Source organism: Corvus moneduloides, chromosome 4 (genome assembly GCF_009650955.1).
Source record: "Corvus moneduloides isolate bCorMon1 chromosome 4, bCorMon1.pri, whole genome shotgun sequence".
NCBI classification, from domain to species: domain Eukaryota; kingdom Metazoa; phylum Chordata; class Aves; order Passeriformes; family Corvidae; genus Corvus; species Corvus moneduloides.
In genome coordinates, this window is record NC_045479.1 from 9,787,315 (window position 1) to 9,811,277 (window position 23,963).

At 43.5% G+C, this 23,963-nt stretch overlaps 1 protein-coding gene and 1 long non-coding RNA gene across 4 annotated transcripts in view; one reads left to right on the top strand and one right to left on the bottom strand.

The window, feature by feature from the left end:
- Positions 1-23,963, bottom strand: part of LOC116443092 (potassium voltage-gated channel subfamily KQT member 1-like) — a 429,428-nt gene that overhangs the window by 131,909 nt on the left and 273,556 nt on the right. The window lies entirely within an intron of this gene.
- Positions 2,563-7,906, top strand: LOC116443093. The gene is made up of 3 exons (XR_004239746.1): positions 2,563-3,126; positions 6,240-6,336; positions 7,493-7,906. It is a non-coding gene; the product is annotated as an uncharacterized LOC116443093 (long non-coding RNA).

Consider the following 23,963-nt stretch of genomic DNA (forward strand, 5'->3'; position numbering starts at 1 on the left):
GAGCAGGGACAACCAGCACCCCGAGCCTGCACTGGTGACATTTTACAAGTCAAGATACTTTTAGTTAGCTGGTATTTGGCACTGATTCATTAACCCAGCTGCTGGCACAATCCTGCTTTCTCGTGTAGATAAGAACTTGGCCTCACCCATTACAGACTGATTTGTTAGCTGGGAAAAGATCATTTATTGCTTTCACATCATTGCTTCAGCTATCCTTGGATAAACTGGCTATGCAATTGAATGGTTGATAGCTTTCTGCTTGCAGTATTTTCTTTATATCTGTATTCCATATACTTCCCTACTAACTTTTTTCCCCCCTCATTTACTTTGAAATATTTTAAAAGATGAAAACTTGTAGTAATTTTCTGTGTCATTTTCTAGTGAGGGAATCAATCTTACACATACCTTTGCATGTAAGAATAAGCCTATTACAAATGAACAGATTCTTCCACTGTTTTCTCCCTTGAGTTTGGGAAACTTATCTGTTTACAATCATCACCTCTGTCTCGGCAGGGGAAGGTTGGGAAGCCTGGGACTTTCAAGAAAATATTTATGCATGTGCTGAGTGGGGTGGAGTAGGAATGGATACACACTGGGAACATTTTGATTCCAGAGCTCTTAGAAAACTGCTAATAGGATGATGAAAGCTTGATTTCACAGATCTGTTACACTCCACCAGCCTATTTTGCAAGGTTCCTTTGTGCATGGCAATTACTAAGTTCCATCAAAATACTCATAAAATTTTCACCTGCTAGAAGCAAAATCACTTTTCATTGCCTAGACAAATACAATGATGAAGATGTTTAAAAATCTCTGCCTAGAGATACTGTGGACTCCCTTGGTGTCTGATCTCCCCTACCCTTGTAGGCATGACCCAGGCTGTATTGAAGGCATGTGCCCTTCTGGAAAAAGCCTGAGGTGTCCTGGGGCATCTTAAATGGCACTACGAGCTGTTGTTTCCATGGTAACCAAATCCCACATCTATATTTTTTCTTTTTTTTTTTTTTTTTAATAACAGAATGAAAAATATTATGGCTCTTAATTTCATTGTTGTAGGTACTTGTGTGCCTGTACATTTATAAACATTAGGGCACTGCACAGCAGCAGCAGCTTGAATAAAAATGATGGCAAGGCAAGAAGGCTTGCTGGCAAGAGGGAAACTCACAGGACCTCTTAACTGTTCATTTTCCAAGATCTGGATTTTTTTAAACATGAAAGTTTGCTTAGAATGTGTAATATCAAGATCTAGGTGTTTGAAAAAGACTTAATGTTGAAGTTGGAGCTAATTGTTTGTTCTGGAAAGTGCTAGTAACACGTATATATAACCATAGATATAATTTGATATATTTTTATATATACATTACATATATTTCAGTATGACAGCAGAATCAGCTGAGTTGCACTCCTCTTCTAGAAGGGGGAGGATGGCTAAGCACAAGCTCACAGTTTCTGTTAAATATCATACCTAGGTAGTCAAGACAGGGAAAATATGGTACAGGAATACAGAGCCAGCAGGGACTAAAAGTGACACTTTCAGCTCACGCCACTCTCTCTCCTCTGTGACTAAGTAGGAAATCGTCTTTATTTTCCTTCACCCGGAAGGAAAGGGCAACTCAACTATCTTTGCTGGAGTCTAAACGGGATCTAAGAAGATGAGGGGTCAGTTCTCCAGGTGGACTGGTAGTTTCCTGTGTTCCCTCACTACCTGATCCAGGAGTTGGGCCAAGGAGCAGGATCCTGATGGAATCCTAGCCTCAGTGAAATCAAGGCAAAAGTCTTATAAGGTGGAAGTGTCAAAGGTAATCTCAAGTTGTTTGAAGAATGGAAAGGTCTCCAATCTCAAGTATGTTATGGAGTGTAAGATTTCTTGCAGCTGTAAACAGAAGGAATAAAGAGTAGATGTACCACTCATCAGAACACTGTTGGTTTTTCTAAAGGTTTGACAGCCTTATTTCTGCAAAGAGCAGAGCTAATACAATTATAAACACAGAAAAGAAAGGCCTCCTGAACTATTCTAGCCAAAGCCACATGTTTAAAATACATTACAATGGGGGTAGACTCAACCAGCAATTATCTGGATCTGGGCAATAAATAAATACTGATCACCCTAATTATGGATCCACGATAGAACTCATGGAAGGAACATAAATACCATGTCTGGAGCTAATTAATGCTCAAAAATTAACGAACAACAGAAAGATAAACAGAATGAGATCATCTTCAAGTACTGTAAGGTTCTAAATTGTGGTGTATTCCCTAGGCAGGGTTGAAAATGGTGACAAATCTAAATCAGTTTTCCTGGGAATACCAAGTTTTTTGAAGGGCATATGAAACACGTACTGCATAAACATCCCTGATACCTAATTCCAAGGAGCTCAATGCCAGGTATGGTGATTTAAAACCGTTCAGCTCCTCCATGCCAGCAGAATTCTCATAAACACTGGCATGCCCAATATATTGACTGTGTGATTTCATATAAACCCACGATTATCCCTGTGCTCCCAATCCATAAACAAGAGTTATATAAATGGCACAATTTCATGCAGTGCTTTTATCTGAAGCAGCTGCCAGCTGTGCCTTTACTCACACCAGCACATCTATCAACAGCTCCAAGCCTTTTCAAACACAAGACTTGCACTACAGAAAATACAACTACTTGAAACCTAAAATTATCTCTGTCTTCACAGCTGTGTCCGTGGGTTGGTGTGAGCTGGTGCTGGCCCTGTGTCCTGTACTGTGGAGCACTCACTGGTGGGGCACTGTGGTGACAGCACAGCTGCCAAAGGCACTGGCCACGTCAGGTACTTCTTGTCACCAGTGTGTCTCTGTCAGCACTGAGCGTGGCTCTGGTGAACAACATTCAATTGTCACCTCACCGCTGTCCATTCCCAGGACAGGAGCTGAGAGACACAGGTGGCATTTGTCCCCAGTTATCTGTACCATCTCTGCAAAGGACAGCATCCAGAGGTCAACAAAGTCCCAGGAAAGTCTGCCCCTGACTCCAGGGACTCTTTGGTTGGTCTGCAGTCACTCCTGCTGGATCCTGCTGCTGGAATTGCCAACAAGGATGCCATGTGTGAAGCTGGTTCCCACACCCTGCTGCACACCGGCACAACAGGAACCCAGGTGAGGCTGTGACTGATTAATAATTCATTGCAGGCAGATGACTCCAGGCCTTGCTTTTCCTCAGTCTGAATCTGACAGCTACCAGGCACTGATGCTTGAAGGTTTGTCCATTCACTTTCAAACACTCCAAATGTGCCCTCTGCTCTCCTCACCCCCTTGCTTTTCCTCTTACTGTATGACCCCTGGTTACAGTTAATTTCTAAGTGGAGACAAGCCCAATTACTACAGATTGCTGTAATATTCAAACTGGCTCCATGGTGAATTCTTGAAGTTGCTAATAAAAAATGCTAAGCCAAGTAATAAAATCTTGTTTAATTCGAGTAACCTAAGCTCAAAACACAGAGAAGGGAGATTCCTCTCTCTCTCCTCCATAAAACTGTGTCATAGTTGTACTATCAAGGCAGATAAAAAGAACATATTTCACTCCCTATGTCTTTACTCCATTAGGACTGTTCTTCTCTTGTGGACAAAGCACAAGCGTACCTTCAATACCACTGAAATACAGCCGTGTGGCAGCAGAAGAAACTGGTTCATGCTGCTGTCTCAGCACAACTGTATCTGCTTTAAAATGTTCCAGAGAGCTTGCAATAGAGCAAGAAATTATTTTTCTATGAAAAAAACCTAATGATAAAAATGAAACCAAAAAGCTTTTGCTTTTATAATTAAAAAAGGAAATTCATTTTCCAACAGTCAAATTCATTTTCCAAATTTGTGGATGATGAAACCACAAAAAGGATCTACCACAGAAGTTAGGCTAACATCAACAACAGTTAATACAAAAATATATATTCTTGTAAAGAAAAGGCAATAAAACACAGAGGAGCTGGTTGTCCATTAAAACTATTTCATAAGCTGTTCTTCAGACCTTGTCTGTGTCTTGTTTCCATGCCTGTTAGAAACTTAAAAAGGAATTTGCAGTAAAGTTTCAGAGAGTTAAAGTAAAAAAGCCTTAGTGGCAGCTACGGCTGTGGGATAATTGTGCAGGTAGTGCGTGGTCTGTCTTGTTTTCGCCAAGGCAGAACTGGCACATAACAGACAAGGGAACTGGGTTAGCACTGGGGAAAACCTGGAAGTCATACAGTACTTAAAAGCTTCCTTGAATTTTGCTATTTTATCTTGCATGGCTAAAGCCATAGCTGGTGTAAATCACCTCCTCAGGGGGAAGAGCACGTATCACATTGTACTTCAGCCTCCTGTAGAGTCAAGCTCTTGCAGCAGAAAAAATCAAAGCATGCTTGACAACTCATTCTGCCACAGAGTTCCAGTGTACTACGTCAACTGATCTTCCTGTGCCTTGGCTTCCCCTTTGAAATATGCAGAGGGTACTATACACAATATTACAAATTAACTCCAGGAGTAAAACCAGGAACAGCATATCTTGGGATTTTTGACACTACCTAACTAAGGCAAGAGAAGCAGGTGAGACTGGTATAAATCATCAGGATCAGTGACTAGAAGTGAGCCTTGGAAAGGGCTTTCTTCCTCAGGCAGAAATGCCATTTGCACAGCAGTTTTGCCTTGACTACTTTTCTTTGGGGCTTTGCGTAGCTGGGCTGTTGCATTCCTGGTCCTGGCTCTCTTCCACAGCAGAAACAGTTGATCACGCATAATTTGCAAGAGTACATCGTGGTTTACTCTTCCTGTCTACCAGGGACAGTGTTTGGCAAGCAATGAGCTCTGGAGGTGAGGCTCCCTGGACTGTGTGAGTGTGCACATGTGCCCAAAGGAGAAGGGGCTTCAGAAAACGTCAGCTCTTGGGAGTAACTTCTGGAAAGACTTCCAGGACTTGGAATCTGTCATGATTAAAACCAGTTGTTCGCTTTCTTATCTTCTGTCAAACTTGAGAAGTGTAATGACAGCTCTTAAAGATCGCACTCTCCGAGGATTGGGAATGCTCAGAGTGGCACGTGAGCCAGAGAGAGTGAGGGAGATAAAAGAAAATCAGGGGTGAAAGTTCCCTTCTGCATATCACAGAAATATAGGCATGCTTGGCTTTGCCTCCCCGCTAATGATATAAAAACGTATCATCCCCAAATGTTTTTGGCTTTAGAGTGAAAAGTCTGAAAGGCGTCTACTGGTATTGATATCACAAACATTGCTCTGTGCTCCAAAATGAACTCTTCTGGCTCGTACTGCGAAATGTCAGCTTGGAAAATAGGAGCTCTCTGTTGTGGCAGCCTCTGATTGTCATATGTGTACACGCATCACACGCACACAAACAAATCTGTTTAGGGATGGCCTCCAAAGCAGGGTCTTTGGGAAGGTTACCGCTGCACCATATGTAGCACTTTGATTTATAGTTATATTTCTCACAGCATGACACACATTGTTGGTGAGCTGCGGCTGTGATAAAATCGTGGAGGTGTAAAGTTACACTGGCTGGATGGTGAGGAGCAGGCAGGGAGGGTGTAATGCGAGTCGAGAGCTGCTCTCCAAATGAATGAACTTGTATTGTGGATCTGGTTACAGCCGGCACACTGCCTTAATCCATCAACAGCAAGTTCACTTACAAACCAGCCTTTGTTTTTAATCCATGAGCCTTTGGGGATTCACTATAATCAAATGGCCAATCACAGGAACACATAAGAGGGGAAAAAAAAAGGATTGCTACAGTGAAGTTTACTCTCAGCCACAAACTCTCCCTCAACCCCCCCCAGGTAATGCAGATAACAGTATAATGCACGGCATTAAGCTTACAGGCATTAAAACTCCCCCAGGTTGGAAGCTAAGGCACGGCAAACCAGATCTCGTTACTTTCTGGGCGTGCTTCTCCGAGGCTGGGGCAGGCTTTGATTTCAAACCACGTGTGCTCGCAGCACAGACACAGCCTGGTGATGGAAGACAGCCACAGGGATTGTGAGTGCTGCGGCTCACTTGGAGTTTTCTCCTGTTCTGGACGAATGAAAAGAACGTCCTGGATCTTGCAACCAAAATGTGTCAAGCTGAAATAACATATGTTCCTTGGCAAGGGTCTGACATTAAGCCTTGGGGTGTGTCTATGTATATATAAACAAGTGCTTTTCTTTAAAAATGTGTGTGTGTGTTTTTTATTCTTTCTCCGTTTATCATAAAACATAAACAAAGAGCAACCTTTAGGCTACTTTTCCCTGCAGGAGACTGAGCCAAACATCTGCTGCTGCGCAACAGCCCACATTAGGATGGCAGACACATCCATGAGGATGGAAATGGGGACAGACCCATGTTAGCACGGTAATATTTTGGTTTCTACTCCAAGGCCATAACTCTGGGCTACCTGGGCCACCCTGCTGAGCTCCTGTCCCCACAGTCCCCCAGGACGGACCCAGAAGACAAGGATGACTCGGTGCCATATGGCTGAGCTCCCCAATGAGTGTGTGTGTGCTGGGGGGGCACAGGGTGGCAGGGGAAGGTGGCAGGACACGCACGCCACGCCATTAAAGGAGTGACAGATGGTGATGAAAGTGCCATAAAACCCAGGCACTGACAGCTCAGGGCCAGCTCTGCAGCAGCTGCTGAGGTATCACGTTGTAAACAGCCCCCCGCCAGGGCACCCGCCTTGCAGCGCCTGTCACAGGAGCTGTCACCTCTCACAAACCTGCCCTGTCCTCCCACAGACCCACCCCACCCAGGGCTCCCTCACCCGCGGGTGAAAGGTGGGTGAAGGAGACGGTGGCAAGGGGCTCATGGTGGGATTGGGAGAAATCCTTTTGCACACTGGGCAGCCTGAGATGAGAGCAGAGGTAGGGAGACAAACACAAAGCCCCCTGTGCCAGAGCTTGGTGGCACCAAGCAGCCACCGCACATTTCTGGGCACTTGTCCCCAGCCTGGTCTCGCAGCCCCACAGGTTTCATACCCAGGTGGGCAGCTCCTTCCTAGATAAGCCCTCATCACTCAGCTGTTCAGCTGCTGTGAGCTCCCAGCCTCCTCTAGAGTCTTCCAACAGACCATGGAATCTCTCTTTAGGAATCTCTCATTCCCATCATGGCAAAGAAAGAAACATTCAGCATCTCCTCGGCATGTAAACTCTGGATGACCAGAAATCTGGAAACAAGCTCTCTGCTCTTAGAGAACTCTTCTTTCAAATCGTAAGGAAGGTGTGACACCACAGCCTCTTCTCAGGACAGGCAATACTGGAGAACAATGCTCATGGGAGTTCAGCTGAAATCTCCTTTCTTTTAATCACTTTTCCCCCTTTATATATATATTTACACACACACAGAGAACTACAGTGCTGCCTGCTTGACCAAACACAGACCATGGGAGCACTGCAGGACTATTTCATTTCCCTCTGAGTGTGCTGGGGGTGCCAGTTTAACTGTGAGATCATCCCAGCATCCCAACTGCCTAACTTGAAGTACCTCTGTGCCTAATTTGCTTTGTTTTCAGTTTTAGGAGAGGATGCAGAAGGGTCCCTCTTGTCATTTACAGCCTGAAGAGCCTGTGGCAGGTGCCCCTGGCTAACCTAGCTTGAGCCCTGCTGACAACAGATACCCAGAGAGTGCCTGCTTTCCTCTCTGCACTGGGAAAGGAACAGGGAGACTCCTCACTGTGGAAATACTGCACAAGAAGCAGCACAGTCTGCTGGAAAAATTTAGCTGGACCACTTGTCATATGAAAAGCTCTGTTCTCACCCAAATAAAAACTTAAAAATGTGCTGACTTCAAAAGAAATTGCAAGATATTACGTTTTTCTATTTTTTTTTTCAGGGAGTTTTTTTTTACCGGCTGGGCTTTGATCTGTCCTCTTTTTTATTCTTTCATGACACAGTAGGAATAATTTACTAATACCATGCCATTAAAATAGTTCTATAAGTTTGTTTTAAGGCTTTTTTTTTCTGAAGTAGGCTTTACTATGTCATGTCGAGGAAAACATCTTGTCTCCTTTTCTTGACTGATTTGATGTAACAAACAGGCTTGAGATGTAGCTCAAAGTACAGCTTTGGTGGGGGGGGGAACCTGTCAGGTGCTGTCCACTGATACATTTGAATGCACAGTTTTATTCTGCCCTGCTCTCTCCTTCCTATTCTGCTCCTTACCTGTGCTGGAACTCCTGAAAAGTCCTTTCACCCTGGTGTGCCCTTCCTTTCCTTACACTTACCTCATCTGGACTCCATAGAAATTAGCAGTTTATTCCAGCTTCCTTTTGGAGGGAAATGTACATGGCAAGCCTGGAGTTATTTTCTGTTTGCACCAGAAACAATTTAGCTGTGGTGAAGCCCAGTCCAAGGAAATGTCTTTTTTAGCAGCACCATTGAGCCCCTGCGAATCTCCATGTGGCTGTTCCTTAGAAAGCATCCACCCTTTGGCCTTGCTCATTTAGAGCCACTTGTGCTGTAGGTCATTCTGCCCAAAGACACACCCATGGTCTCCTCACCACGGAGTCTCCTGAATCTGTTTGATTTTGAGTCCCTACTCTTTTATTTCTGTGCCTTTCAAACTTTGCCAGTAATATGGACCACTATTTCTTCTTTGTGTGGGTGTGGACTTCTGCGTAAAGAATTTAAGTCTTCTGACTAAATACTTGCTACTCACCACTAGCTTCTGTGGCTACTCTCTAAGTCATCCATGGAGCCACAGATCACAAGCTGCAAACCACTGTTCTGTGGTACTTCGGTACGTATGTCTATACTTAGTTATGAAAATGGTAGTTCTTTAGGAAAACACAGATAATCAGGCTGCAAAGTTACAAAATATTCCCTGTTTTCAGCATTTCTACTCCTAAACTGTGGTGTCAGTACAAGAATCTGCTTCCTTGAAAATAAATATAAGAGAAAGATCATCTGGGTGCTGAGGAGTGTTTCCAACATGAACTCTCCACACTTCAATACAAGAAGACTTTGTGGAAAACAGAGTGATTCCCCTTCCCTTTCCCCTCATCCTGCCTCCTATAAGTGTGTTCATTTTCACTCTAGACTGGTTTAGGCCTCACAACAGCAAAGGAGGAATGAGAAAAATTGTCACCACCACCATTAGGATATTGGCAGCAGTCTGTCACTTACCAGAAAGTAAGACTGAAGCTCCCTGGTGGCAGTGAAAAGAATGGTTACAGTGCAGGCAGACAGAAAGTCCCCAAGGGCTCCCTGGAGATGCCATGGGCTGACCTGATGGAGAGCAGCTCTGCAGAGAAGGACCTGGGGCACCAAGGTGTTCCTGAGCCAGCAGTGTGTCCTTGTCCCAAGAGGGCCAATGGAATCCAGGGGTGCATCAGGACAGGGCACCTGCTGCAGTGCCAGCAGGTCAGGGAGTGATCCTGCCCCTTTGCTCAGCCCTGTGAGGCACATCTGGAGAGCTGTGGCCAGGTCTGGGATCATCAGGACAGGAGGGCCATGGAGCTCCTGGAGCAGGGCCAGCAGAGGCTGCAAAGATGAAGGACCTGGAGCATCTCCCTTATGAGGAAAGGCTGAGGGAGCTGGGGCTGTCCAGCCTGGAGAGGAGCCCCAGCTGAGAGGGGCCCTCAGCCCTGGGTGTCCCTGTGTGCAGGGAGGGCTCCGAGCAGGGCCCAGCCACGGCACCAGAGGAACGGGCAGGGACTGATGCTCAGGAATAACTTCTTTACTGTGGGGGTGTCAGAGTATTGGAACTGCTGTCCAGAGAGGCCATGGGGTCTCCTTACCTGGAGATATTCAACACTCACCTGCACCTGATCCCGTGCAACCTGCTCCAGGTGATCCTGCTCGAGCAGGGGAATCTGGATGATCCACAGAGGACCCTTCCAACCCCCCCATCCTGTGATTCTGCGGATTCAGACACCTGGCAGAGTAACACTGAAGACTGATTTGGTATCTTAAAGGATACATGAATATGTTACTAGAGGCTTGGACTTACAAATGAATTTACAAACTTCCTTTAGAGATTTTGGCTCTTTTTGATGAATTATTTTCTCGTGTTACTGATTTTTTTTGTTATTTGATTTTGTACTGTATGCTCATCCATTGACTGAACATGGATTGACAAGCTAGGTTAAGAAAACACACAAATATTTGGCATTACGGTTACGTATCATCACCAAGCCTAATGGAAAGCTGGTAACTTCACAAACCTCTAGTTCCTTGTGCATAGAAAACCAAGCTCAGCTTGACAAAGAACTAATATTTTGCTAAGGTAAGAAAGTTGAAATCAGATAGTGTTGTTTTATTACCTTATTATTGACAAACATGGACTGCTAGAATGTTTTAGCAGTGATCCAGCCCAGCAATCCATTACTCATACAGTCCCTGTCTGTAAACTCAGGCCCTTAAATGGCTGAACTATTCTTAGCCTTATGTGGTGAATACACAGGAATGTTCATGGACAGAATATTAAGGACAGAAGATGGCCCTAACAGTGCTTGGCAAAGGGAGATGGGATTTATGGAAAGTTTCCTTTGATGCTGTTGACTCCTAACTACTGCCTTCTGATGCTGCCCCAACATACAAAATTAGCTTTAAACTTGCATTCCAGAGGAATGACAGGGAATAAAAAGGAACAGGGATTTCAGTTAAAGCCTATGGAACTAGATTCAAGCCCAGGACCTAGCCAGGTTTAAAACCAGGCTGGATCTTTTTAGCTGGAAATTCCCTGACTGAGAAACTCTCCAGCCACTTCCTAAACAGTATCCTTCCTCTCCATCTGCTTTGTAGGCAATACAACAAACCTGGTCCAAGTGCTGTTTGTGGCTGGCATAATTGCCACAAAGATGCTTTAGAACTGCAGCCATATTACATTGAAATCTGACTTGGGGCATTCTCCTTTCAAAAATGCTCAGTGAACAAAGGAATCCTCTAAAGTCCTGCCCTACAGAAGTGCTTGTTTGTTATCACCAAAGCAAGAGAGAAGCTTAGCCAAGCAAGATAAATACACTATTTAAGAAAAAGAAAAGGGAGGGGAGGGATGACTTCTACAGCTGTCCTAAAAAACTAATCCATATGTTAATTTATATTGCCTAACAGCCACAAGAAGGGACTGAACTGCAATTGCACGAGTGTATTTTTTGGGGATGGATGGCAGGTAGAAGGATGTTGTAGAGCTTTGTGACTACCAGACTGCGTATCTCTAACAGGATATTATTTGTTTTCATGTTGAGAATGAGTCTTTCCTGAACTGGCTTGTAAACCACTGTGATTCTCACTGCAGTGAATCAAACGATGCCTTTTGCAAGGCAGAGATGAAGGACGGCTGGGCCTGTGAGGGAGGGACTTGACCCGTTCTTTGGAGCAGGACAGAGCAGCTGCTAAAATAGCACCACAAAAATGTGTGATACTTCGAGGGCAGAACCTCAGGACTCCCCTCTCAGACAAACCCAACCTGCCAAGTGAAAACACCTCATGCAGTGAAAGAGGGAGGGAGGGAAGGCTCGTTTCTGTCCTGGGATCAGGTGTAGGAACCAGCAGCCACCACTGCTGGGAGGTGGAACCGGGGGTCTTCAGCAGCCACGGCAAACTGGGGGTTTTTTTACAGCTCCCGAGCCCCGGAGCAGCACGTCGGGTGTTGGTTTGGGAGTGACACAGAGGGGATGCTGCCACCTACTGAAATCAGGATTTTTAGCACTTAGGTTTCCCGACTGGGCTCCCGTCAGCCGCAGTCTAAGGATACTGCAGCATCGGTACGGTATTCATCAGATTGAACAGCTCTTCGTCCTCCCTAATTATTTTCAGGAACTGAAAACAGCATTGTAAAAAACTCCACCAATCCAACCCTCAGGACCCCAAAACAAGCAATAGTCTACCATCAAATGGTATTATTGTAAAGCTATTAATTTGAGAAGTGAAACCTTGCTGTGAGGGTGTATTTAAGCCCAGGCAGACTTTTAAGCTAGATCAGAATTTTAGATCTGCTCGGGTCCTATTGACAAAACAAAAAAATTTGCAAAATTATTTTAGTGGCAGCAAGTTCACTCTGCTACTTTATTCCAGACTAACTTATTTAGTGTTGGACCAATAGCCTTGAACTACGAATTTGAAATTAATTATTCTAGGGACTGGGGGGAGGGGGGGGGCTTTAAAAATCTTGACTAAAAAACCTGAGTTTAGCTTTTAATCACGCTCTCTCTCTTTTCTGTTTATAGGATAAACACAACTCTTTCATGGTGGTAAAACAAAATCCCCATCTCTCGTATCAATGAACATGCATCATAATGCCAGGCTAGAGAACAGCACTTTCTCTTTTCAGCAGGTGGAAGAAGTACCCCAAAGTCCTGTTTCCAGATATTGATTAGTGTTGCTGTGCTGCCACCCAGCCATGCAGAGTCACTTCACTGGTAGCTGCTTATCAGCAAGGACTGAAGTGGTCCTTACATTTCCCTTAACTACTGACTGGAATAGTGAATGCCTGCAAACCCCATGGGGGAGGCTGGCTCAGAACGCTCCAGGAACACAGTGACATAACACTCACCCCACGGGCTCTAAACCAAATTTACCAGAAGTATTCATTAACAACCAAAGCCATAAATAACAACAATAAAACGAAGCAACTCAGAATCATCTCAGGCAGCTTCCACAGCGGATCTGACCAACTCTGGATGCTGTTTCTGCTGACCCACCAGTAATTTTATTGCTGCAGAGGCAACACAGCATGTCAGGCCATGATAGATTTGGTCTTTTCTGACATCCAGCTGTTTGCTGTTTGTGTTGGCTGCTGCTGAAGTCCTGGAGATAATACAGGTGTTCTGTGCTGCTAGAGCTGACTGTGCTGGAGAAAAATCTGGGCAAGCACAGGGTGAGGATTTGTCTGCCTTGGTGAGTGAGAGCAGGCAGTCTGATGGAAGGAGAAAAAGGTCAAACAGGCTTCTTTGTGGTCCACCTCAAAATTAATGGAGGCCTATTGAATCAGGCTCCCCCTCATTAAAAAGAGTGGACAATAGAGAAATAGAGATCTCTGTGAGCTGCTTGGTTGGGTTTTATCTCATTTTTGCAGGTCAGTTGGATGACTTGTACTCCTGCACCTACAGTGAACATCTAATCACATCCCCAAAACTATGAGTGTGTTTACAGTCGTGTTTTGCAAGTTTAAGGCTAGCACTCATGCCTAGTTCACAACCCAGAGCCATCCTCAATCTGCAGATTGATGCAAACTGAGGTGTTGACCAAGTGACCATTACTACACCTGAAGATGAAGCAATTTGTCCAAAGCTGCAGTTAAGTCTAGGGAAGAGCCTCAGTCAGGAGAAAGGTCACAGGTGCTTCCCAATCTGAGCAGAATGTTTGGATAACCAGCCAGAGCAGCCAGGATAGTTCCTGCTGAGCACCAGCTCAGGTGAGTGCTATCTGTCTCCAGTATCAAGGAAGAAATACAAGCTACTCCTACGTGTCTGTTTTTATAAAAATGCTCGACAAATATCATGAGCAAATAAACAGCTGCCTCTGAGCTATTTACAGTGCTGTTAACCAGCTTTTAGGCTTCAAAATTGATCACCAGAGTCAACAGAGGGTTGAACAAACATATCCATGGTTGAGTATTTGTATTTGAGATTAGGTACACATATACAAGTGTGAAGGCGTGTGTTCAGCCAAACTATAGAGGAACTGAGCCCAGACCATAAATGGCATTTTAGGCAAAAAGCAATCAAATTATTCATGCAGCCAACTCATACTCATTCTTATCTCCTTGCAACTCAACTGAATACTTATTTGGAACCCTTGTCAATACTTTATATTAAAGTTTGGACCTGATCTTTTCTTTAATGAGTTGCTTTTGGTTTTTCCATTTTGAATTCTTTCTCCCCTGCCAATGTCTAAAGCCTCAGTATCCTTTAAAAGGAGTAGTTTGATAGCAAAAGTTCCCTCCACACCCCTGGGAAAACAAGGAAACAGATAGTGCACATCCTGCTGGAGCTCCACTTGGGAGCATAGCACTAGGAAAAAAATTCACTGAGGCCCGTTTCTATTTCAGACTTAATTTTTCCTACTGCAAGTAAATTAAACCCCACAAGTGCTCCAGGGTCTGAATCTGTGCCTGCAGCAGTGTTATGTGTGAGCAGGGAGATGTACCCAGATGGGTGGATACTACAACTATTCAGGAGGGACCTGGATAAACAACAGAGCCAGAAATAACCCAGTGGTAAACTCAAATCAAGGCAAACAGTTTGGCTTTTGCCAAAAGGTGTTTATCTTTTTTAACAGTCTTTTTTCCCAAAACCTTCAGGGAGCTATGACAACCTGAGATCTGCTCTTTTCACAGTGCATCAGTGAACTGAAATACCAGGAGAATATCAATTATTGCAGTATTTGAGCTTTACAAATCACTCCCCTGAGGCATTTAATAAAAACTTTGGAAACAAATCTGTCCAAATGTGAGAGAATTTGTGCACCTCTTGGCATGTATCTTTGGGGAAAAAACCCCAGTAAGGTGTATTACACAGTCATGGAACATTGCACTGCAGAGGGAACATCTGCCCTCAGGGAAAAGCTTGACTCCAAGCAGTGGTTGGCAGGGTAGAGGCTCCACCAATTCAGGTTCCCAAACCTGGACTGCAGGGAGGAGCTGCTCGGGGGCAGAGCGCAGGTTTTAGATGCTGGTGGGGGAACTCGTAGTTCCTGAGTCCATCCTACTTCCAAAAAAATTTTTAAAAGTGACTCATTTTCTACTAGTCTAGTACCTTTAGTCTGCGCTAAATCTTCATGGGATGAAAAAGGAGATTAAATCCAACATCATTCTTCTGCTCTGTATAAGAGATTTGAGGTGCAGGGGTTTGTGTCCTGAATAACAAGCTACTTGACTAGAGGCTGACTTTTAACAATGCCACGTTTTTATATAAAAAAAAAAAAACAACCCCAAGCTGCATGCACTGTAGTTACACACCCTGATACCCTGTTTCACTCTGGCTCTGTCTTAACAGGGTTTTAAAGCCATTTCACCTGAGTGCCTGCTGATTACCATGCTGAGTTTTTTAAACCAATCCATTGAATTTGCTTCCTTTCTGTGTCCCCAGTGCCCATTCACCTATAGAAATATAGAGACAAACAAGGCCACAGGTGCAGAAAATTGGGCCTTTCCTGCTGTTTATTACAATGTTGACCTTGGCGATTTGTTGAGGGGGTGGAGGGAGAAGGAAAGAAAAAGAAGAAATACGTGCTTTGCAATGGGATTCTGCTAGAATCCTGTCTTACTTTCCCCATGAAGTTAAAAAAAAAAGCCTTCTACCTGGCAACAAACACAGACATTGAATTATTAGAAGGTGAAGTGGGGGCAGGGCCATTTCTTTGGCATCTCTGAAGGGATTTTGGATGAATTGCTGCTGACCAGAAAGCCTGCTCTTCCTTCAGCCCCGCTCACTCTCTGCAGTTTGCCTTCTGGTTATTCTGGGGCATGAGAATTTGCCTTGCCCCGCAGTCACCTTTGTGGTCACGCAGCTGCCTGGTGAGTGTCACATGAGCATTGGAGGGCACAGCCACCTGCTTGGTGTGTCAAGGAGGTGCCTTGTGCTGAGCAGGGAATCTTGGAGAGGTCTCCTCTCACAAAGGCACGGCCCCCACCCAAAACTGGGTGCACCAGAGGCTGCACTGCCAAGGGAGCCCTGGCTCCCCTCCAGGAGCAGAGTGGGGTCCGCAGAGGAAGGGGGCTTTGTCCACAAGAAGAGTTCAGAGCTTTCTTGATGTAAACTGGCAGTAGTGAGTGGGTCAGGTGTTAAAAATGGCACTGCTGGCTGGATGGATGGGGAGGGTGGGTGGGTGAATGCCACCCAGGGCTTACCTGGGGTCACCCGAATGCTGAGGCAGTGCAGCACACAGGGCTGCAGCAGGAGAGGGGTGTGCTAGAGTCTGGGTGTATGTAAGGGTTCAGCCTCCTTGCCTGTCTGTGAAGGTCTTTGCACCAATTTCTGTGGCTGGATCTCAGTGGATGGATATGTGAATGCATCCAGTAAGGGCGAGACCCTCACTCAAAGACCTCACAGTCAAGTTAAAAATCAGGGACCACAGATGGGAGGAAAGATGTGTTATGCCCAAGATGAACAATGTGGATTTGGTGTGCAGAGAGTATAAACTGTATGTTAGGGGTGATCTTTCTCACCTGGAAACTGAACTAATTTCTACTGAGCACCAGTTCAGTGCCTTAACTGGATGCCTGCTGAAAGAGAAGTGCTCCTCCTCAAGATCACGCAGATTTAACCTCACATGAGCGAGGTTTTTTGGGTGCTTAGGCCCTTTGGAAGCCAAGGTGCATCTGGTCAGACTGGTCTGGAGGTCAAGCTCGTGCTCGGGTCAGTGAAAGAGGCACTCTGTGTTCTGCTGTACATCTCAGCACAGAGCTGACCTGCAGAGAGCAACCGCTCCCCCAGAGCCTGCTCTGGATTTCACTGCCCTGCTTTCACAGGAACAACAGAGGGACACCTTTTATGTGCTTGCTTAGGAATATCGACGGGGCCTCACTTATTCTGTTGGAAAGTGGGTGCCAAAAACAAACCTCTCTGAGAAACCTGATCTGCAGGTCCTGATCCAAAGCACTTTGCAGCACTTTTGTTGCCCAACGTGACCGAGAGGGTCTCGAGAGCAGCTTGTGCAAGCCTTGCCTAAGCCTGGGCTTTGGGGAGCAGGGATGGCCATGCCATGACTATGCTGATCTCAGCTCTTGAGCCACAGACAGAGAATTCTCACTGGTTACTACTTGATATTAAATTTTATCAGTGATAGTCAGGAGGGATTCAAAGTGTGGTCCTGCATTTCATGGAGTTTTTTTCCTCTCAGCACTGTATTTCTCTGCCATGATTATTCACATGGCCTTGGGCCTGATGCTTTACTCCTTTACTCTCCCGCCTGTGCCTGCAGCACAGCCATTCCACAGAAATACTTGTCTCTGCCTTTGCCTTCAATAAATGCCACCAAAAACTGTAGGTAACAAACTCAGTTAACACAGCCAAGGACAGCTGGCCCAGCAGAGGAAGGGCTTTCAGCAGGTTGAACTCCCTCCTGATAACATAGAGACCTTCCTCTCTGGGCACTATACATAGGTTTTATCTATAATTTTTAAGGTACTGTGCAGCCACAGATAAATATCTGTGAGAAACTTTCATTTCTGTAAGTTTCCTTTTTCTGACATATGACTGGAAATACAGGACCTGGAATTTTAAGACTTAGGATGTCAATATGCCATAGTTGGTGCTAATTACCACTTTCTGCCTTCCCTGGCTTAGACACACTCACCTATTAGCAGTTGTGTTTAAACAACAATAAAGTACACACGAGTTGTAAGAGTTCCCCTCCACCCCTCGTGGTCACTTTGATGAGCTAAGCAAAAAACACAGTTTGCTTTGTCTGAGTTAGGAATTCAGGTTGTATTAGTTAACAAACCTCAGGTATGAAAATGAAGCAAGTCTTTTCTGCAATATAGACAGGACTTGATGTTAAGTCCCAAAATGAAATTCATCTTAGCCATTTTTCATGTAAACTCAGCTTTCTGTATTTCTCGTTTTCATTTATTCAATTTTCCGCCTTGGAATAATTACTGTAAGTGAAAAAGCATGTCAAAACCCCAAGTTATTACAAAAAAGCACGCTGGAACTCTCATTCTAGAATTCATCACTTCATAAAACTGTACATTATAAGACTGGCCATTCTGGGCCAAACATGTGCTCCATGTAACCCAGTATCCTGTCTGGTACCATGATTAATAGGGGAAAGTGGAGAAGAAGATAAAAAATGATCTTTTCCCCTGCTGTTCTCTCCCACCTTCTAGTAATCAGTGGCTTACAGACACAAAATGTGTGGTAATAACATGAATATAATGCTTCAAAAAAATCAAACTTAAATTACTATCTACTTACAATAAGTTACTTAATCTGATTTTACCACAGTATCTGCTTTTTAAAATTATGTTTAATTTTTAGAAGCAAATGTGTATCTTTATGCCAGCTCCAGAGAATGAAGCTAGAAATATTCCATTCAGATTGTGATACTCAGGAAGAAAGAGGGTTCAGCTGGAAAAGAAGTTTTAACTGAAGACATGGCCAAGTCTTCCAAGGTGAAGAGAGCTGTGAATTTTCTCCCATCCTGTTCTATAGAAACTACCTGGAAAGCAGATTTTAAATCTTTTTTTCCTTTCCCCCCTCTGCATTGATTCACATTCTTTATTCTCCTTCCTTCCTTCTTTCTCTTTGTATTTTTTATTCCCACTGCCTCTTTTCTCAGTTACATCTTAGGAGAATGGAAATAAACCCCCAGTTTAAAACTTCAGACCTATAGGTACACGTCTGCTTAGAAAACCTGCAGGGATTCCCCCCACCTCAAGCCCTTTTTAAACAAACACATCTATTTAGACAGTTTGTTTCTCTATCAATCTGTGAAAAGTTAATACAGTTTTGTGTCATTTTTGTTATGGAAACAGCCCTGTAAAAATACCATATGGTCCACTGAGGCCTGCCCTTGTAACCCCAATAAATACAAATCACCCTAGAACTTATCATGGTAAGTTCAAATATGTAGCTAATGTAATCTCAAAAATCCTTCACAGAAAGAAAACAAACGAGCTCCTTTTAAACCCCTGACTTGTTGCTCTTGACTTCAGCTATTTGTTCAATATTTCAACAACACTAAACAAATGTGCCGGAAATACTTATCATTTCTGAGTCACCCCCTTGCTATCCCACACTCCAGACTCTTCAAATTAGGGACTATCTTAAAAAGATGAATGTGATTCATTCTCTTTGTTACTTTGGTTTCAGTATTGTCTTCAGCATATCCCTGGAGAGTCTCCTATTATCAATCTGCCTAATTCTGGCTAATCTTTCTGGATAATTCATTTCCCATCTCCCTGTCACAGGCTGGTTTGGCTGCTCTGTTCTGTACCTTTCCTAACTCTGAAACATTAGCATTATTAATGGCAGACAACAGTGTATTTAATATCCAGCTTATGCCCCACGTTAAGGTAGATTTTTCTGTGATTTATAATCTGTACAGAACTATCAATTAAGTTTAAACTGCGTTGCAGCAGAGCATTACCTTCCTACAACTCCTCTGTAATAGATGGCAATTAATTGGCACTTCATTGTTTATTTACACATACTTATTTCAGACAACCAGAATCTGCCCTAATTCCTTGTGACCTATCATAAAACATAACAAGGAGCTTTGCAAAATGCCTGTTCTCTGAACTCACACTAAATAGAAGTACTCTGGGTGTTGTGGATATCATAGGAAATGTGACCAAACTGTGTCATTTTATTATTTATCAACAGTATTTCACTAATGAGCATCTAGAACGATCTTCATGTCATGGACACAGTAGAAAGCAGCTTGACTTCCACACTAAACTCTCATTTCAATCTAACCACTCTTTCAGAGATGCACAAGAGTTCAGTTCTGAGAGTGAGCAGCAGTTTTTGTGCCTCTCTTTCTGAGACATCTGCATGACGTCTGATTTTTAGAACATGTTTTTTTCCTGTCAAGGAGTTCTGACATAGAAATGTCAAAATGAAAAGTGGCAAAAGTAAAATAGTTCCTTTTGAGTAATTTCAGTCTCCATGGCTCCTGTGTCTTCTTGAAGTGTGGGTGAATGGGAAAGAAAACCAGTGCTGTACATGGTATTTTCAGGGACATGATCTAGGTCATTGACACAGCCTTTTTATTTTTTAATTCTGCTCTTGGAGTGGATTGGTAACAGTGGAAGTCAAGAGCAGCAACAACAAGCTACACCTTGCTCTTCCTGATGACTCCTGCCTCTATTTTATTCTTGTCTTTTCCCTTGCAACTCTTCAACTGTTGGATTTGCGTCAGCGAGAAAAAATCTCACAAATGCAGCACCATTTGTATGAAAAATGGGTGTGCTTCTTTTTTCTTCATTTCCAGCATTGCACTAGGACCACAAACGGCAGAAAAACAACTTTGAAATGCGTCTGACAATTTGTTCTGTGTGTGCTTCTACTCTCACCCTTAAGAAAGAAAGCAGTGCCAGATGATTGAGCTAATAAATGCCAATTTTAGAAAGGACTATTTGGGATCAGCTCATATGTAAACAGTTCTAAAAGCTGAGGGTAAATCAGAGGACTGGCTACATATATATAAATAAATCTCTGTTTACTTTTACTCAGAGGTATTGGACAAGAAAAAAATCAGAGTTCACTTCAATGCCATGAAGGAACCACAGGTTGAAAGTTTTGGTCTCAGAGGATTTTGGGATTATTCCCAAGTAGCCTGAATGCCATCCAGCTGTCTCCACACCTCCACTGTGTTACCTGTGCAAAAATCACGCCCATATTAACCTTCAATATGAGAAAAGGCTGTGCCAAAGACTGAGGCAGGGACTGGTGAGGTTGCTAATTCTGCTTTTGTTTGTTCTTGGAGCTGTTCTGCGAGGAGCTCTTTAGGCTCTGATGCAGCCCAGACTCCCAACCTTAATGTGTTAAATACATTGTCCACTTTGGATTGTTCACTTAGCTGCAGCAAATGCCTTGTATTTTTTCCTGTCTGAGTACAATTAAAATTGCAGGATATTTGCCAGACAGGCTGAGACTCTTTCACCACTCTCGGCATCCCTTTGCAGTGTTGTGAAGAATGATCAATTAAATCGCTCAGTCTCACCTATAAACAATGTATTTTAGCTGTCCTGCCAGGTTTGTTTGAGGCAATTTAACACCCAGACTCATGCAGAGAGCTATCCTGCTCTCTGTGCCAGCCTGCACTTCCATTCACAAAGAAAAATTGGGGTAGCCTGAATGAATTTATCAGTGAGCTAAATTTGGCCTATGATAACAAATAAAACCAAGCTATAAAAAGAAGAAATGGCTACTCAAGAATAGGAAAATGCCTACATTCCTCTCTTGTATGGCTTCACATGAAAGCCTTAATGATTTTTTAATCTCATTATATTTCTTATGCAGAGGAATACCTGAGAACAACAAACATGCAGCCTTTGTGCAATCTAACTCTAATTGTTAAGAGCTGATATACTGCTGATCATATTCCAGGGAGTTTCTTGAGCAGTGATTTTTTACAGAGCCTCTTGGCATTCACTTCATTTATGGATCCAAGAATGCCTACTTAGTGTAAATATGTCCTGGGCACAGAAAATAAATGGACAAATAAATAAAGAAGGAAAAATTCATTTGTGCAGAGGCCAGAATAACAATATGCTTCATAATGATATCAGTTCTGAAAGCATTTCAGAAGTTTCTTTCCCAGTAAGTTCATACTCAGCTTTCTGTACACTTATATTTTTTACCTTGCGCAAGAGAAAAAGGCCTTAATTATACTATATACATCTCTTCTAGATTGTAAGAAATAGAAGCAAAACAAATACAATTTATATTTTAGCAATATCATCTAGAGTAGATAAAACTTTTAAAAAAAACATTATATGCTGTAACTTGCACTATTTTTCCTCACCTTATTTATATCTCCTGGCTTTCAGGATGAAATCTGAAAGATAACTTTGTCCTGCCAGGTTTTGTTTGACAAGTACACATCTTAGTCAAAAAATACTGGAACCCATTTTCTGTTGGCACTGAATTGCAGCTGCATTATTCAGTGTAGTTCCTGCCCTGTTCTCTTCTCAGTATCCATTCCTTTGCTCACCACTTGGCCAGTGCTGTTTCTATTAAATTAGAAGCGCTTTTAGCTTGTCTGAAACTGAAACCTCTGGTGCTATAAAGCAGCGTGTCTGTGTATGACAACAAGCACAGGAGGGGCCCTACCATTTGAAAGTTTGTTTTACTGTAACAACCCCCAAGAGATTACAGAATTGGATTCAGCCTAAAGTCACTGTTAGGTGCTTTATGAAAAGTTAATCCAAAAAACCATATGAAATTGGCAATTTTTGGGGGGAAAAAAAAGTTGTCTGGACAATTTAGTTGCATAAACTTTCATTCTAAAAAGTGCAAATCATTAACTCAGTGTCTTCTTACAGATCCCCGTGCCAGTGAGCTTGTCCCAGAATATTTTTGTGTCTGCGTGCATTTGCACTTTCAACACATTCTTTTGGTTCTCTGCATACCCTTCTCTGTGTCCTGTCTCTGTCTTCTGAAAACTACCTGAGCCAAACAATGGAGAAATTGAGAGCAGGGTTTTTCCCCCTTACATTTTTTTGGAAACTCTAATTTTAGCACTTGCATATGTGAACTTACGTGAGCCAGAACTACACCTGTACTTCAGCAAGAAATTAAATAATATAATTTGTTCTGCCTGAGAAAGTACAATTCACCAACACAGCTCAGACAGAAAATCCTTCACAGGGAGTGCACAGGTTTTATGTTATCTGTCAAGTTAACACACACATCTGAGGAAACCACATGAACAACTTGTTTGTGCTCTGGAAACCCGAGGAGTTTCTTCTGTTTTGTAAAAAGCCGATTTTCATGTATATGGCTGATTTGTTAAGACCAAATCCCCCATGACATGGCTGCAACACCTGAGTACCAAGAGAAGCTTAAGACCTTTCCCCAGCTTCCTCTTCCACTACACACTTTCAGTATGGGTTGCTCTCTTCTCTCTTGAGAGCTCTGTCTCTGATATCACCTTATTTATTTACTGATTTCTTACAGCAGGGCACTCTGATAACTTTCCATGCAGATGATTTGTGCGACATCGACCTGCTGGTCACAACTGAGAGCACCACTGCAGCAGTGAGTACATACACAGACTGAAAGAAGGATCCACTTCTGAGGAAGTATCCCAGTGCACACTTTTGGTAGGAATAAAAACTCTGACCCTGCAAAGCCTTTCATTTGACAAGTGCCCCCCCAGCCTGTGAGAACTGTGCCCACAGTGGCAGGGCCAGGCTACAGGTGTGGGGTTGCTGCAAGTCCAAGTCCATCCTGAAGTCCTCAGCAGGGACAGGTGAAGCAGCTCCATTTTGAGGTCCTGTTGTGGAAACATCTCAGACATTCCTGTGTTTGTGACCGTGTTTACAGCCTGATGGAAGTGTATCTGCTAGAAATACCAGAGTGCTGCTGAAGGAAACAGCTTAATGTGCACTTCCCATGTCTCCCACAACTCTTGCTGGCCCCCAGGGATATGCCACCTGTGTGCTGTCTGGTATTTTTATCCTCCTGGTTGGTCTTCTCTTGAATCTTTATGCCATAATGCCACAGAGCTAAATTTGTGGCATTCCAGTTGGCAGCAGAGAAGCTGACAGCAAAACCATCCCAGGGGAGAAAGGAGAAGGTGGATATGGAGAGAGGGGAGAGGAGCTCCACAGGAGTGCCTGTCTCTCATTCCCAAACCTGAATGTTATGAGCTACACCATATTTCTTCAGTTGTAAAAAAAAAAAAAACAACAAAAACCCAACAACTTTATAAACAAGGGCTGAGCTTCAGGTAAAACACCTTCTTTCCCTGCCAGCTGGAAGGAGAAGGTAATTTGGAGGTAAGATAAGGAAGTGATAATCTGCTGCTTGTATATGATTCACTTAGTAGCACAACTACTACTTTCTTTAATAAAGGAAAAGCCCACATGTAAATACCATTCCCTCTGCCTAACGATTTCATATACTACTTGTTTGCCTTTTTTTTTTTTTTGCTTTTTTAACAACTCCCTTTTCTGCTCCTTGAGCTGTGCAGTAAATGCCACCGCTAATGAGATAATACCAGTGTGTTTGAGAGCAGACTGACCCTGCTGTTTTCAAGCAGTTTCAGCTCTCGACAGTCAGGAGCCTGCCTAATGTTTTGTGGCTGCCTCTGGTCACTGACAGGGTACAAACTGCCTTATCTCCCAGTGGGAGGGAGCTCATTGCCAAACCCACGGCTACTTGACTGGGGAGGCGTCTGCAGCCATTCACACACATGGCCTGAGCCAAACACAGGGCTCCAAACAAATACCCCAAAATAGCTCTGCTCTGAATGGGCTTCAATTTTTCTCTGCATGTCAGCAGATGACATGCATTGTCACAACTGCTGGGTAGGATTTGGGAGGCTCAGTTAAACATATTACAGTCAAACTCCCATTGTTAAGCATTT